This window comes from Pongo pygmaeus, chromosome 12 (genome assembly GCF_028885625.2).
Source record: "Pongo pygmaeus isolate AG05252 chromosome 12, NHGRI_mPonPyg2-v2.0_pri, whole genome shotgun sequence".
Lineage (NCBI taxonomy): Eukaryota > Metazoa > Chordata > Mammalia > Primates > Hominidae > Pongo > Pongo pygmaeus.
The window spans coordinates 24275222-24290652 of record NC_072385.2 but is presented as its reverse complement, the minus strand read 5'-3'; positions in this window follow the sequence as shown (position 1 = coordinate 24290652).

Here is a 15431-nt window from a genome sequence, read left to right as displayed (position 1 = left end):
ATCCTGAGACTCACACAGAACTGAGATCCCTACCTCTAGGGGTTTCAAATGCAATACAATATGGCTGGCATGGACTTTTATATTCAGGAAACACAGACAAGATAGTATACATTTTGAAAATGGACTTTAAAATGTCAGCCATATATATTACATCAACAGAGAGAGAGAGAGGTGCAGTTTTTAAAAGGAGGTAAAAATACCTCATGCATATAGCTTCCAAAGAGGAATGGTGCCCTTTGGGAGGATTTGGGAAGCAGCCTTTTGGGTGGGGACAATCCAAATGATTGGCCTCATGAGCCTAGAAGCGGCTCTGCCCACGTAGCACCCCTGTGACTTTGGGCCGGTCCCCTCCCCTCGTCTGCATTCCCTCTTCCTCATGTGGTCTGGCTCCCTGGGATCCCATGGTGGTGATAAGGTCAGAACACAGTGCAGTGGGTGACTTGGGGGCAGGAAAAGGAGGCTGTGGTCATCACTGAAGGAGGACAAAACAAGGACATGCGCCAAGGAACTGACACTGGGACCATCGAGAGAGAGGTGACAAGCTATGAAGTCTGACAACTGATTCATTTTTCAAGAGTCGAGACTAAAATAAGAGGAGATAACAACAGTAGCCATGTATTGGGTATTTAATATGTCCCTAGTGCTACATATACATTGTCTATCTGGTAAGACAGGAATGTTACATATACATTATCTACCTGATAAGACAGCTATTATTATTATCCCACTTTATAGATGGGGAAACTGAGGCTTAGAGAGGTAAAATGATTGTTCAAAGTTAACACTGTTAGTAAGTGGAAGAGCTAAAAATTGGAGACTTGATTTTTTACTCTTGCTAGAGCTCTTAGCCATTGCTTTATTCTGTCTCCCATAAGTAGATTCACTCGTGAGGCTTTATTTGGATTTTAAATGGCGACATATCATGGTTCTTCATGAAGCAAAGGTGGACAGGCACCTGCAGTGCTCAGGGTACATTGTGCGGGCAGAGCAAGAACCTTGGGAAGGAGAGCTGGGGATCTGCCATCAGAAGAAAGTGAAAGGAGGCTTTCTCATTTGTAAAGAACTTTCACAGCTTTTGCCTTAATCCATTCTCATGACAGCCTTGGGATTTAGGCATAGATTTTTTTAAAAATTCCCATTTTCCAGTTGAGAAACTGAGTCCTGGAGAGGTGAAAGAATTGCCCAGAGTCATCTAGCTGGTACATGGCAGGAGAGCGGAACCTAGTTCTCTTTTCCCTGGGCTCTGCTGCTTGTCAGGGTTGGACATGAGGTCCCCAGAGGAAGCCCATGTTGCTGGAGGGTTAGACAGGAGGGGGGCAGAGCAGGTATGGCTGGGGTCCTAAGAGCTGAGGTGAGAGAAGTTCCGAGGCACGTGACGTCATCTTCAAAGTCCCAAGTAGGGCAGGGGGCCGGGGCTGAGGGTCTGAGAGTGGCATAGCCTGAAGTCCAGAGCTAGAGGACAATGCCAATGGCAAGAGCCCAGAAATGAATAGGCCACCTCAAATGGAGTGCTCTGTGGGGTGCCCTCTCCAGAATCTAGGGGGAAGGAGAAGGTCCAGCAGGAATCACGGGTTTGGGTCTCTGCCATTCCTAACACCCTGGTGCCTCAGGTGTCGACGGGCAGGATGTCTGGAGGCCATGGGCTGCAGCAGAAGGAACACATGCTTTGGGGACAGATTGCTCTGGATTCAATCCCTGATTTGATCACTTCCTGCCTGTGATTTTGTGCTTCAGTTGCCCTTTCCATAAAATGGAATAACAGCTTTTTCTTAGTCATAAGGTGTGAATAAGTGAATGCATATTCACAATATCAAATGACTCATTCATTTCATGAGCTCAACATGTGCCAGCACTGTGCTAGGATAGTTCTGTGGGCCATGCAGACAAGGTCCCTGTCCTCATGCAGTTTACTTTGGTGCCCAGCACAACATAGGCCCCTACAAGCACCACTTCATTCCTCCCATCTGTAAAGTTACCTGATTTCTGTCCTGCAGTGCCTGGCTCCATGCCAGTAATCAGGAAGGAGAAAGGGGTGAATCAGAGAAGCAGAACCTCAAACTTTTTTCTGAGCCCACAGTTCCTGAGCTAAGCAGGAGCCAGAGGTCAGCAGGGTGAGGCTGGGGGCTGGGGACCAAAGAGGAGGGTTGACACGTCTTATTCCTCCTTATCTGACTGCCCTTGCACCAGAGCCCGGAGAGTTTGACAATGATGATCTCACTAGTGTTCAAAGCTTCCCGAGGGAGGCCAACAGCAAAGCAGAAAGCACTGGAGTGTGCTTGTGTTGACAGTTGCCAGATCAGAGGGCCTGGCTTGGGATCACAGGCTGCGGGGGTGGTGAAGCAGTGCGCAGATTCTGAAGCCTGGCACCCCCACCCAGGGCCCCAGGAGCCAGGTTCACCCACACAGAAACCCAAGGGAGGCTGTGTTTCCTAATCAACGGCCTGCACCGTGTGGTAGATGCTTTTCCGGTGGGTCGTCTCTTTCAATTCTCCCAAGTCTGCAAAGAGAGATTATTGTTCCCATTTTCTAGATCAGAAAACTGAGGCTCAGAAGAGTGAAGTAGCCTGCTTAACGACGCATGTCTTCATCATAATAGTTGGTATGCAGGTTCCCCTCTCTGTCTCCATCACACACACACACACACACACACACACACACACACACACACACTGCAATGACTGTCTCTCTAGGCTGGCTAACAGTGGACCAAGATGACCCCATCGTTACCTGCATCCTGCATCAGTCCACCGGGAGCAGACAGCAGGGATAAGGGTGGGGAGGACAGGGTCAAGGAGTCAGACTACAGGCACCCCTGTGGCTCAGGGCATAGAGGGGGCTCAGGACACATGGAGCACCCCCTCGCCCACGTTCCTTTTCCAGGTCTGCCTCTCTACCAGACCTCTCTCCTTCCTCCTTTTTCGCATCCTCTTTGGATTCATTTTCTCCTCTCCTTTTATTTCCCCTTCTCTGCTTCGTGATTCACCCTTTGCTATCTTTTCCAGTCTTTTCCGTTCCTCTCTTCAGTCTCTCCCTCTCCCTTTGCTTCCTTTCCCTGGACTCCCCTGGCTCCTTCTCCCTTTCTCATCCTCCCTCGTGTTTTCCTCTCTTTGTCTCTTCCATCTCCTTCCCTCCTTTTCCGTTTGTCTCTCCCTGGCCTGCGCCCCTCCCCGCCGCTCGCACCCTCCCGCGCGCTCCTCCATCTGCGCCGCCAACCCTCCCTCCGCCCCCTCGGCCCCGCCCTCCCCTCGCCAGTCTCCCCCCTTCCCTCTCCGCTCTCGCTCTCCGTGATTTATTACTTGCCGTGTTGCTTCTGACAAACTATTTGTAGGAAAATGAGATTTGGTCCGCGCTGGATAGCTCCTCTGGGAGGCAGGCTTGGGGGTCGGGGGTCGGAGGCCCCGTGTGTCCCCCCCCACCCCCCACCAGAGCCCAGGGCGCTTACGGAGCTCTTTAAGATAAATGAGCAAAATTAAGAGACTCACTGGGGGAAGAGAACACTGGATGGGAACGAGCGAGAGCGGATGGTACTTGGTTTCCTCCCAGAAATGCATCCACGTGCGCCCCACTGGGGCCTTCCCCATCTGCTGCAGACTCCAGGGAACTTCCTCCCCTCAAAGAAGAACTTCCAGCCCTGGAGCATGTTTCTTCCTTCCCTGGGATGTGGCGCCGAAAAGGGCCGAAACCTCTAGTAAGGCACAAGCAACAGATTGGGGGTGGAGCAGCAGGTCTCTTGGGAGGTGGCCTGGATGAAACTGGACAGAGAGGATGGAAGGGGAGAAACAGAAGAGTGTGACGAGGTGGGTGTCCAAGGGCAGTGGGACAGGCTGTCCGTGTGGGAGAGTGGACTTGAGGAAGTAGCTGCAGGCCCAGACTACTTCAGGCGCACCCTGATCCCCTGGGACCCTCAGGGCACAGGAGGCAGTGCTGGCTCCAACCTCAGTCCAAGGAGCTGTGGAAGCCTCAGAGGCCCTTGGCAGAGGTGAGCCCTCGTTTCTCACCTCAAAGGCAGGGATTGAAGTTTTCTCTTGTCTGGCTGGCAGAACTATAAGTTGTCAGAAGGCAGGTAGTGGGTCTTTGGTTTTTCTGCAGTACCACAGGGCTAGCTTACCTTAGGCCATAAGTATTATTTGTTGAGATGCATGAATACAAGAATGTCTTATAAGCTCTAGGCTCAATTTTCAACTCCCACAGATGTGCAATGAAAACAATTTTCCAGACTACCTTTTTTCCCTTTTATTTTGAAAGCAATACACTTATTTTTTCCATCAAACATTAAGACAACAGAGATAAGCAACATAGAAGAAAATAATAATCACCTGTTATTCTACTATAAACAATTTGGAATTTATCCTAAATCTCAAAATATGTATGTATTATACATTGTTTTGACCTGCTTTATTTCATTCAATGTTAAATTGCAAATACCTTTTTATATCATATTAAATATTTCTTCTAAAAATTTTAAGTTGTTACAGTGTTTTATTATAGGTTTGTATGCTCTGTGGATTTTTTTTTAACAAGGCACATATTTTTGTTCATTTTTATTGTTTCTAAATTTTTGCTATTATCAAGATTTCCTAACTTTTGCATTATTCAGAGTTTTTTTTTTTTTTTTTTTTTTTGACAGAGTCTCGCACTGTTGCCCAGGCTGGAGTGCAGTGGTGCGATCACCTCTCACTGCAAGCTCTACCTCCCGGGTTCATGCCATTCTCCTGCCTCAGCCTCCTGAGTAGCTGGGACCACAGGTGCCTGCCACCACACCCAGCTAAAGTTTTGTATTTTTAGTAGAGACGGGGTTTCACTGTGTTAGCTAGGATGGTCTTGATCTCCTTACCTCATGATCCGCCAGCCTTGGCCTCCCAAAGTGCTGGGATTACAGGTGTGAGCCACTGTACCCAGCCCAGATCATCCCATTTTTATCATAGTCAGTGTCTTAGTCTGTTTTGTGTTGCTATAACAGAATACCACAGCCTAAGTAATTTATAAAGAAAAGATTTTTTTGTTCTTACTGTTCTGGAGGCTGGGAAATCCAAGGCTGGGGGGCTGCATCTGGTGAGGACCTTCTTGCTGCATCATCCTACGAGGGAAAGAGGAAGGGGAAAAGAGCAGGAAGGAGCAAGAGAGAAAGCAGGGCAGACTCATCCCTTTTATCAGAAACCTGCTCCATCAATAACTAACTCCCATGAGAACACCATTAATCCATTAATGAGGACAGAGCCCAATAACCCTGAAATATCCATCCTCTTAACACTGTTGCATTGGAGATTAAGTTACCAACATTTGAACTCTGGGGGACACATTCAGACCATAGCAGTCAGTTATAAAAGTGTGATTTATGCTTTTTCCTAGTTTCATAAGCATAAGATGTGACATATTTTAATAGTTGACAAATCTACAGGGCCTGATCTGAGTTCCTAGCCCGGATCAGCCTTTCTAGAACTTTGTAGATTTTCAAAGACCACCAGTGCTGCAAGCCAGGGTAATCTGGAATGTTCTGGAAGCAAAGGAAGTGGATATGGCTTCAGCCATAAGAATAAAAAAAAATGGTATTTAAAGAAAAAGATTATTCAGTTCAAATCTTCCTAAAACATTTACAAAACAAATGTACGTCAAGTTATAATACTGGGTGAAGTTACCTCTGATTGGTGTTAACTATGTTATGTGAGGATACCAATTTCAAAGTATATTAAAATGTAAAACTTGAAAATGGTGGAGTCATCCTAAGTATTATTTCATAAAATACCAGTAGAGAAAAAAAAGAGGATTTGACATATAAAGATACCAGAGAAAAACATTCAAAATTATGTGACCTCACACAGGTAACCCTTTCAAGTGACAGGGCACTTTTCAAGTGGAAGCTTTCCTCCCTGCCTTGAAAACAAGGATGTGTGACTGGTGTCCATTTGTATGTCTGTCTGTCAGTCTGGAGTGTGTAGTCTCAGGAAGGCTGGAGGGTGATGCGAAACACTTTGATGATTTGGTCTTTGCGTTTGTGCTGCTATTAGCACTTGCATATGCTGTACTGAGACTTCTACTGACACGACCCCTCCAATCAATGTATTTCTTGGAGGACACCTTACTCACTTATTCTAAACTTCAGTGTCCTGGGTCTCTTGAGTGGCTCTCTAGGGCAGTAATGGTGGGAGGGCAGAATTCACAAACTATGTTCAATATTTGGAAAGGACTGATTACCTACAGTAAAGTGACTTGGCTAGTAAAATGTCAGGTTTCTTTGCTTTGGGTTGATTTATAACAACTCAATTTGGGAATACATACTATCTCTATAGATTGCTCTGACTGGCATTTTTCTAGATCTTTGATTTATAAATGAAAGGGAGAACTGATTATTCAATAAATACCGTCTATTTTTCCTGATTATGTAGGAAATCATATCTTTGTAATAAAAGGAGTGTTTGATAGAATGAGCTCATGAAGAAGAGTGTAATGTTCAACTATAGTTCTCTCTACTCCCCAGATGCCATTGGGGTAAAAGTTACCCAAACGAGAGAAGATTCTATTGACCCTGAAGTTGAAGTATGGTGGAAATTTTCTAGAAAAATCCATTCAAATCTTTTTCTCTCCCAGATCGTGAAGGAAAGAGGAGGCATCTACTGAATGTAAGGTGGAGCCAAAGGCATCTATTGATGACTGAAGAAGAGGCATGAATATGACAAAAACAGGAACCTAGGCCAAAAAAAATGATTCATAGATGATTCAACCTGGAGGCCCCCACCTTATTTTATTAGTAAAAAAAGATGTGGTGGCGAGTGTATGGGGAGAGAAAAGAAATTAAAACACCATGATCCTTTTAATACAGTCCAAGATTTACTCTGCATAATCCAGTCATATTTTTGACAGTTCATACCTCCTCTGTCCCCAGTAACAGAAAAGTGATCTTTATGGGGCCAGTGTGAGGAAGCTGGCAGGCACTGCCCCCGTCACATTAAACTGTCTCAGTGAAGAGGCAATTTGTTTGATATTAAGAGTTATAAAAATATCAGCACAGAGCGGTTATGCCATGGATATTGCACAAGCCAATCTGAATTTTAATGTAGTGTGAGCGATAAGCACCGCATTCCTGAGCTCCTGCCACACTCCCTCTGCAAATATTTGAAGAGAAAAAGACAGAGGTTTTGAGTGTCTTGCTCTTTTCCACTTGTGCCTCATGCAGGCTTGCTCCTCACCAGATGCGTGGAAGCTGGCAAGGGTTTCCAGGTGCCTGGAAGGGGGGTTCTCAGGGAGCCCCACACAGGAGATCCAATGGCATCCCTGGCATCGTGTGCAGAGAGAATGGGGTCGGCTTCCTAGCACCTCTGTTCGTGTCCCTCACTCACAGAAGAAGTCATCCAGCAGCCAGGACTCAGCTCCTCCACCCAGTGTCTCCTGATTTTCATCCCAAGTATTCTTTAGTGTCTTAGTCCAATGGAATGCCATTGCCCAAGCATCCCACTCCCCTCCCCATCCTCTAAGTCCACCATAAAATGCCCTTCTTATCTTCTTACTGTGCCCCCATCACACCCCGTCTCTTTAGCCCATAGGTGTACACTCTGACCTCTCCCCTCAGGCCCCTTCCATCAGTTTTCTCATTATTTCCCTTTACCATTCCTCTCCCTTCACCTCCCAGTCACCTCTTCCCAGCCTCTTCTCCCCTAAATGTCCATTTAACCTTACAGATAGATCTTTCTGAAACATGCTAACCAATTAATTTCACTTCCACAGAGTGCCTACTCTGTGTCAGGTGTTGCACTAGTGGCTGAAGGAGACACAAACATGAACAAGACCTGGTGGTCTCTGCTCTTCAGGGACTCACAGTCCAGTTGGGAGGGGGAAGAGGGGGTGCCAGAGGTGGTGGGGGTGCCAGACAAGGATTCTGGTCATTTTTACTCTGAGGGCAGAGTGAGATAAGATGCCCAGGAGAGGTCCAAACACAGGCAGTAAAGGGCCTAAGAAGGAGAGATGTGTCTGAAGAGGGGAAAGAGAGAACATATCACGGTGGCTACGGGCTATGCCTTCAAGAAGGGGCACAGTTGGCAGGTGGCAGTTGGAGAACTGGGCAGAGAAGAGTCTATCTTAGGCAGAGCAGAGAAATGCTCTGATGGAGGAATTCATGGGGAATTGTTAAGAAATAGTGAGTCATCCAGCTTGTCTGACAGGGCTCAGAGAAGTTCAGGGACATGCCCAAGCTAATGAAAAGGTGAGTCCGATATAGCATGCTGTTTGTCTGATTCCCGGCACAGAACGCTCTTCGTTACACCCCAGCAGTAATTCTCAAGGTGTTAGCCTGAGGCTCCTGGACTCCTTGAGATCCTTTCAGGGTGTCTGAGAGGTCAATGCTGTTTCAAGGTCATTTGCCTTTGCTTTCTTATTTACCTCCAGGTGTACAGTGAGGCTTTTTACTGTGCATTTCGAAGATCTTTGTAACTCAGTGAACCAACATTTTCCAAGTGACCAGTGCATGATGTTACAAGTCATGCATGGGTGAATCATCCGCTCAAGGCCTCTCTCTCTCTCTTCCTCTCTCCGTGTGTGTGTGTCTCTCTCTCTCTTTCCTGGCTGTTGCTCTCTTCTCAGGCTTTTCTTTGAATCCTTTCATCTGGAAGTTTCCTTCCTTCCCCTTTCACCCAACTTCCTTTCTGCAGTACCTTCCACTGTACTCCCTCACTCCCTTCCTTCCCAGATTCCAGATCTAGGCTACTTACATTTCTCAAGCCAGCCTCCATTTCTCCATCTTCTGTTATCCCTCAGACTCCCTCTCTAATGTTTCATAATTCTTTCACAGGCATGGTCTCCGTTTCTTCTAGAGTTTTTGGAGGCTATCTATGCTTCTCAACTTTGGTCACCAGCTTCTCAAAAGTTCTTATTTGCTGCTGCAATGATAGATAAGTGTTCACATTTGTGAATTATGCTCATCACTTTTGAAGTTATGAGAGACTCTTCTGAACCTCCCAGCCCAGCCCTGGGTCCAACTTCGTGCAAAGGAGGAGGGGTGTCCTGGCTCTGATGGAGGGAGCACAGTTTTGGAGACAGGCAGACCTGTTGCAGAGCCAGCTTTGCCACAGTCTAACAATGTCGGTTTAACCAAGTCACTCCATCTCCCTGAGCATTAGGCCCTGTTTTTATTGAGTGAAGATAATAATACTCACCCTGCAAAGTTCTTATGAAAATTCAATCAGAATTTACACATATGGCAGAGATTAAGTGCTCATGTGGATTCACTATTATTATCAGAAAGAGACATGATGGCAATCAGTGAATGTGAGTGTTTCTTACAAGGCAGTTAATTATTTGTCTTAATTATTACAAATTAAACTATAACCTAAAGCACTAGTTCTCCAACTTTCACACACAGCAGAATCACTTGGGCAGCTTGTTGAATATAAGGAGGCCCCAGAAATTCTGATTCAGTAGTTTATGAGTAGAGTCTTCACATCTATAATTTTAATGAACTGATGTACACCAAACACTGGCCCATGTATTTTCTGAGTTTTCTGGAATCTTAAATTTTCCCACTATTTAATGAGATTATTCAGTTCTTGAAAACCTACACAGCTTGTGTTTGATGATCTTTATTAATATCTGACAGGTTTTCATTCATTCTTTCATTCATTCATTCACATGCGTTCTTTGTATTGAACTAATGGTTGCAATATCTCACCAAGCTGTCCTCTGCATAACCCACTAGCCCCTGCCTCCCACGCTTTCCGTCTTTCACAGAGCATGGTGTGCAGTGGAGCCAAAAGACCTTGGGCACTTTCTTTAATATTATCAAACCTCCTATTTCTCTGCTTTTGCAGTGAGGACAGCACAATCTCATGGGGACATTGTGAGAATCATCCAGGCTAACATGTGTGGGGGCCTTCTGTGATGTGCCACCCAAATGCTACTTCTAACCATTTTCTTTTGTGGAAAGCCCAGGTGCTTATTCATGTAAAAGAGGGATTGGACTTGCCAGTCTCTGAGGCTTCCAGTGTTTTTGTACTTACTCGAACCCTCCATCACTCCAAGGACAGTGCTGGCTGAGGACGGGCTGAGTGGACACCAAAGTCTGGCCTCTCCTCCCCCTCCCATTCAATCCTGACCAAACAGCACCTGCACTGTCTATACTCAGCTTTTGCAAATATGCTCAATGCTTTGCAAGCCTGTTGTCTTTTTTATTCTTCCTACATAATTGTTTGGACTTGCTTAATGTACCTTGAATGGAGGACTCTTTATATAATCTAAATGCTTCTTCACCTCACTACCTGTGGGTACAATGAGGTCACAAGGGACTGTATGTTTGGCTCCTGGGACTGGAGAGTTGCGGCTAGGAGCTTGACGCCACCACCCTCTGCCATCCTCCCGTGGCTCCTCCTAGCCATCTCAGGTGGTACTCTGGGGTTACCATGATGCTTTCATGAATCTCTGCTGTGCCTCTTGCTTCTTGTCTGTGTCACCATCATCACTCTGCTCAGGCTGCCCCTTGAAGGGTGGCCACCACCACTTTCTCTGGACAGCTATTAGCTGAACATCTACAGAATGGGAAGGGAAAGGCTTCTCTCTTCCTTTGTGAGTCCTTTACAGGGATGCCTGAGCTCCAAGATGTTCCAGCTTTTTTCACTTTGCATATACACAACCTTTTCTCTGCAAGGAGCCTCAAGCAGTGTTAGCCTCATCCTGTGCAGAAACATTTCCATTTACTGCTCAGGTCCTGTTTCCAGATTGGTTCATAATGGTGGCTTCTTTCCCTTGGGATCTGTCTCCTGAGGTTCCTCACTGCAATTTGGCTTTCATGAAGGCATTGCCAATGTCATCAGACATGTCTTTTTATGTCCAAATCCCAAATTGTGCCCTGCATAAATCAGGTGGCACAAATAGACTGAGGAGTGTGTGGTGCAGGGAGCTCAAAAGCTTATCAGGGACATAGAATTATACCCAGAAAGCATGCTAAGGTGGGCAAAATCCTCTCTGCCATTCTTCATGTGAGAAGCACCTATAGGTAGGATCAGGTAATTAGAGTTTGCAATGGAGGTGGATGGTGAAGAAAATGGCCTCCCCTGCCTATGTGAAGAGTTATTGTTTCTTTCTTTGTCATTTATTTATTTGGGAAATAGCACCATAGGGTCAGCACTGAGAGAACAGGAAGCTTTGAAGTGTTTTCCAGAGAGTGATGAAGGAGAAGCCAGGGAGCACAGAATCAGGAGAAGCCAGTAGGTGGATGAGGCCAGGACCCTCTGCCTCCTGCAGGCAGGCTGTGGAGCTCAGCAGTGATTCCTGTCATGAGCGCTTCCCCGGCTGTTGTGTGGAAGCCACTCAGTGAACGGCTGTGGCCCAGAATCAGGAGAAAGGGAGAAGGAGTGAGGGTGTAAAGGTAGTGGAGGGGGGTAAAATTTCTAGATTGGTTTCGGGGATGCAATAAACTTGATGAATTGAGAAGAGCCTCCAGTCTGTCCTCAGAATTATTGTATTAATTGCGAAGGTACGATAGACACAGAGGATCCTTCTCCTCAAGGAAAAGGAAATGTGGCATCCTTTACTCATCTGTCATCCCACACTCACTGAGTGCTCTCTGTGACATTCACTTTCAAGGCCCTCTCTCTCAGGGGACTGGCAGGACCTGCACTTGACTGGTGTTGGTGCAAAGTGGGAAGGAAGACTGCCCACTGGTGCTTCCAGTGCAGAGTCCAAGCCTGGATCAGGAACTGCTGTGATAAAAGAGAGTACAGAGACTGGGAGACCTTGCTGAGAAAGAACAGACAGGAGTCAAAGAGGGAGTGAACGCCAAGCAAAGAGAAAAATGAAGAGCAATGACCGCGTGATCCTAAGGCTAATTGTGCTGCTAGCAATAACTGGGAAGTTGGGAATGGGCTCTAGCTTGGAAGGAAATATAACAAGCTCTGCTTCAGACAAGTTTTGTTGCAGGGGTTGGAAGGCCAACCAAATAGAGATCTTTCATAGGCAATAAGAAATATGGGATAGGAGAAGGACAAGGGGGCAGTGTTTGAGAGTAGGCTGAGCAGCTGTCAGATAATGAGAGCAATGCCGGGTTGGTGAGATAATTCATTTGTCTACTTAAGAAATATTCATTGAGTGCCTACTGTGTGCCAAGCATGGATCTGAGCCCTGGGAATACTGCAGTAAATCAGACAGGGAAGGAATCTTGAATGATTTGTACAGAGGAAGAGAATAAGTGCTGTCAAGTCACGAATGGGGCTGGGGGAAGGAGAGAGCATCAGTGTGGGAGGTCAGCCCGGGATGCAGGAGGTCAGCCTGGGATGCAGGAGGCCAGGAGAGGAATAATAGCATGATGGATCAGCTGGGGCCTGAGCAGACCTACATATAACAGAAAATCCAAACAGTGGAAGCCTAAACACAGCAGGGCTCTATAAGGATTTCACAAAGCAAGAGATGTGGAGACCATCCAGCTCTGGTTCAGGAATGCCATCAAGTAGAGGACCAGGCAATCTGCCCCCCCAGAGCTGCATAGGCAACTGCCTGCATCGTGTGATCAGAGAGTCAACCATGGTCCCCCTGTCCCCAACTTCAGAACCTTGCATTTCTTCCTTCTCTGGTTTGAGGTTGTGGTTTTCAAAGTGTACTTTGTGGTGCCCTAAGGAACTGTGGAGATATTTCAGGGGTAGCCATGGGGACCAAAAGGCCAGCCAAGGGGGCTGGTCCTCAGGCACAGTTGGCCACATTTTAAACAGAGACTTTATCATAGTTATATTATATATGATTATAAGCATATATTAACCCCAATTGCTCTTTCTCAGAAGAGTCCCTAAAAATGAATGTTTCCTAGAGGAACAGGTTACAGGTTGCCTGAATAGCTTTCTAGAGTGAGCAGGGGCTCATTTGTGAAGACTACCCACTGCTGCCAGAGGTGTGGTCTACCAAGGCACTGGATAATGTGTACATATGTGTTTGTATGCGTGCGCATGTTGTGTGCATGTGCTGCATATGCACTCATCTGTGTGTCTTTCAGTGCCATGTACATTTCCTCCCCTCAGTGACCTGAGCCCTTCCCTCCCTAACGATGTTTGCATCCTATCCCCCAAAACATCCCTTATCCATTCCAAATCTGGGGTCTTCTTTCCAATTCTTGTCCTAAAGCACAGTACCATGTTGTAAATTTATTTTAGAATTTGTAGCTTTGGGGCATTTGAGGCGGGGAGAGAGGAGAAGAAACAGGTAGGGAGAAAGGGAGTTCCTAGAGAAGACGCACAGGATGCTAAGTCATGCTTGCTTCCAGGGAGGAAGCCTGGGCTGCTGAAATTACAGTTGTGAGACCATGCATTGTCAGGTCTCCAAGTCAGTGCCATCACTCTCCTAGACTTGGGAAGGGACCTCACATTTGGTAAGAGTAAACTGTGTGCCTGACATTGTCCTAGGGGCTCTCCTATAATCATTTACTCTTCATACCAACCCTGCAAGACAGGCAATTTTACCCTCATTTTATAGATGAGGAAGACTTCCTTCATTTATATTTGAAGGCTGCTGTGAAGGCCAAAAGAAAATGTGTGGAAGAAAAATTTAAAACAGGGGAGGTGTTGTCCACGTGCATGAGTTGATATCCCTGGCTAACTTTCCACTTGACCCATAGGCCAATTTAGTACCAAAGAAAATTCATCTACTCTCTTTCTGTCCCTAGCCAACCGATGACAAAAATGGAACATAGAAGGAGAAGGTCCAGGAAGATTCTGTATTTCAAGGGAATAAGATACAAGTCCTGCCATAAAAGCCTCCAGAGAAGCAGGTAGAAAAATAGCCAGTCTTGTGGGTGAACTGAAGGTGCATGATATAAGCTCTGGCTGGTGACTTTATCTCTCCAAGCCTTAGTTTCTTTATCGGTATAATGGGATCAATAATAGGACCTGCCTCATCAGGCTGCCATGAGGAGTGAGTAAGTGAATACACATAAAGAAATTGGCAGTGTCTGCCGTGGTGATGGCTTACTAGCTGTTAGCTTCAGTTATTGCGGTTTACAGATGAGGAAACTGAGGGACACTTTCCCTAAATCCCAAGCCAGGAGAGTTCAGACTGATCTCTCTCTCCCACTCCTGCTCAGAGCCTGGCTCCCTGGAGCCCTTTCTGTTGTTTACACATGTGTGTGGGAAGTGCTGCTGGGGAGGGTGTGTGAACAAGGCTTTATGGCTGAGGAGGGATTGGAGTCGTGTTTCCCTGTGGGTCTCATTTCCCGATCTGGCAAGGCTTATTCAACTCCCCACTTTCCTCACTGCCCTTCCCTGCCGTCCTCCCTGTCGCTCCCTTTGTGAAGGGCATGTTTCGACTCCTGGCTAGGAGAGTAGCAACTGGGAATCCCTTCTTATTCCAAATTTCTAATTTTATTATAGTCGTTTATAACTGTCTCAAGAGTCATCCTCAGGGACGATATTTCCCCTATTTTGTCACAGACTCAAACTAAGATTCTTAACAGTCTCTTTAACTTTGAAACAAGATCCATGGAATTATTTTAAAGGAAGGCGAGTATGAATGAGAAAATGTGAAAGAAAGAGTTAGGGATGGGGAGAGAGAGACAGAAGTTTCTACACTGGTTGATGTAAGATCAACAAGACCCTATGGAATTGAGCCATCTGCGGAGACCCTCAGGAGGGAGAGATGGTCCAGGACAGTGCAGGAAGTGTGGGGTAGGTGGGGTGTGTGACCGGGGTCCTAGGTCTTCCAGTAGTTTGACCCTGGTACTTTCCACAGAACTGAAATGTGGGTGTCTCAGGAACATTCTAATATGAAGGGTTTGAGTGGAAATCTCCTGCCATAGTGGCTTCAGAAGGCTCCAGGGAAAGGTAACCCATTTACTCACAGCAGCCATTAACGTTCAGACCCAGAGGAGTTTAGCAGATTAGCTCTAGATTTATAAGACCCAGGAAAGTGGATACTGGGCTGACCAGGAAGGGATGGGGCTGAGGGAAAAGAGGAGACCAAGCCTGCTGGACTGGATTTGGAGGCACCAGTGACCCAGTGACCTGGGAGAGAGGCCGATTTTGTAGGGTCTTCATTCTCTTCTGGGGCCAGTCCAATTATCTTGGGTGGTGGGCCTGCTGATGGAGATGGGTTGGCTTGTGGAGGACACGAGAAGGGAGACAGATCAGGATATTTTATTTAGGGAATTATGTTAAAGGGTAAACTCTAGAAGCCATAGTCTGAAAGAGTTTATATTTAGTGGGGGAAAATCAAAGGATGCAGAAAAGAAAACAAGACAAGGAAATTCTGGCTGTGACTAAATCCCAGGAACAGGTGCTCAGACCTAAAGAGCTGCTGCCAAACCGAGCTCTTGGTGGACTGACTGATGGCAAGGTGTCCGACTTCTCAGGGTCTCTTGAAATCCCTTTCTTTGGATGCCACACAGAGGCTCTAAGGGAGGAGGTCCTTGTTCTGACACCCTGAGGGTGGGCTTTGAACTCTCCCTCCCCTTCATCATCTCATCCTTGGGAGCA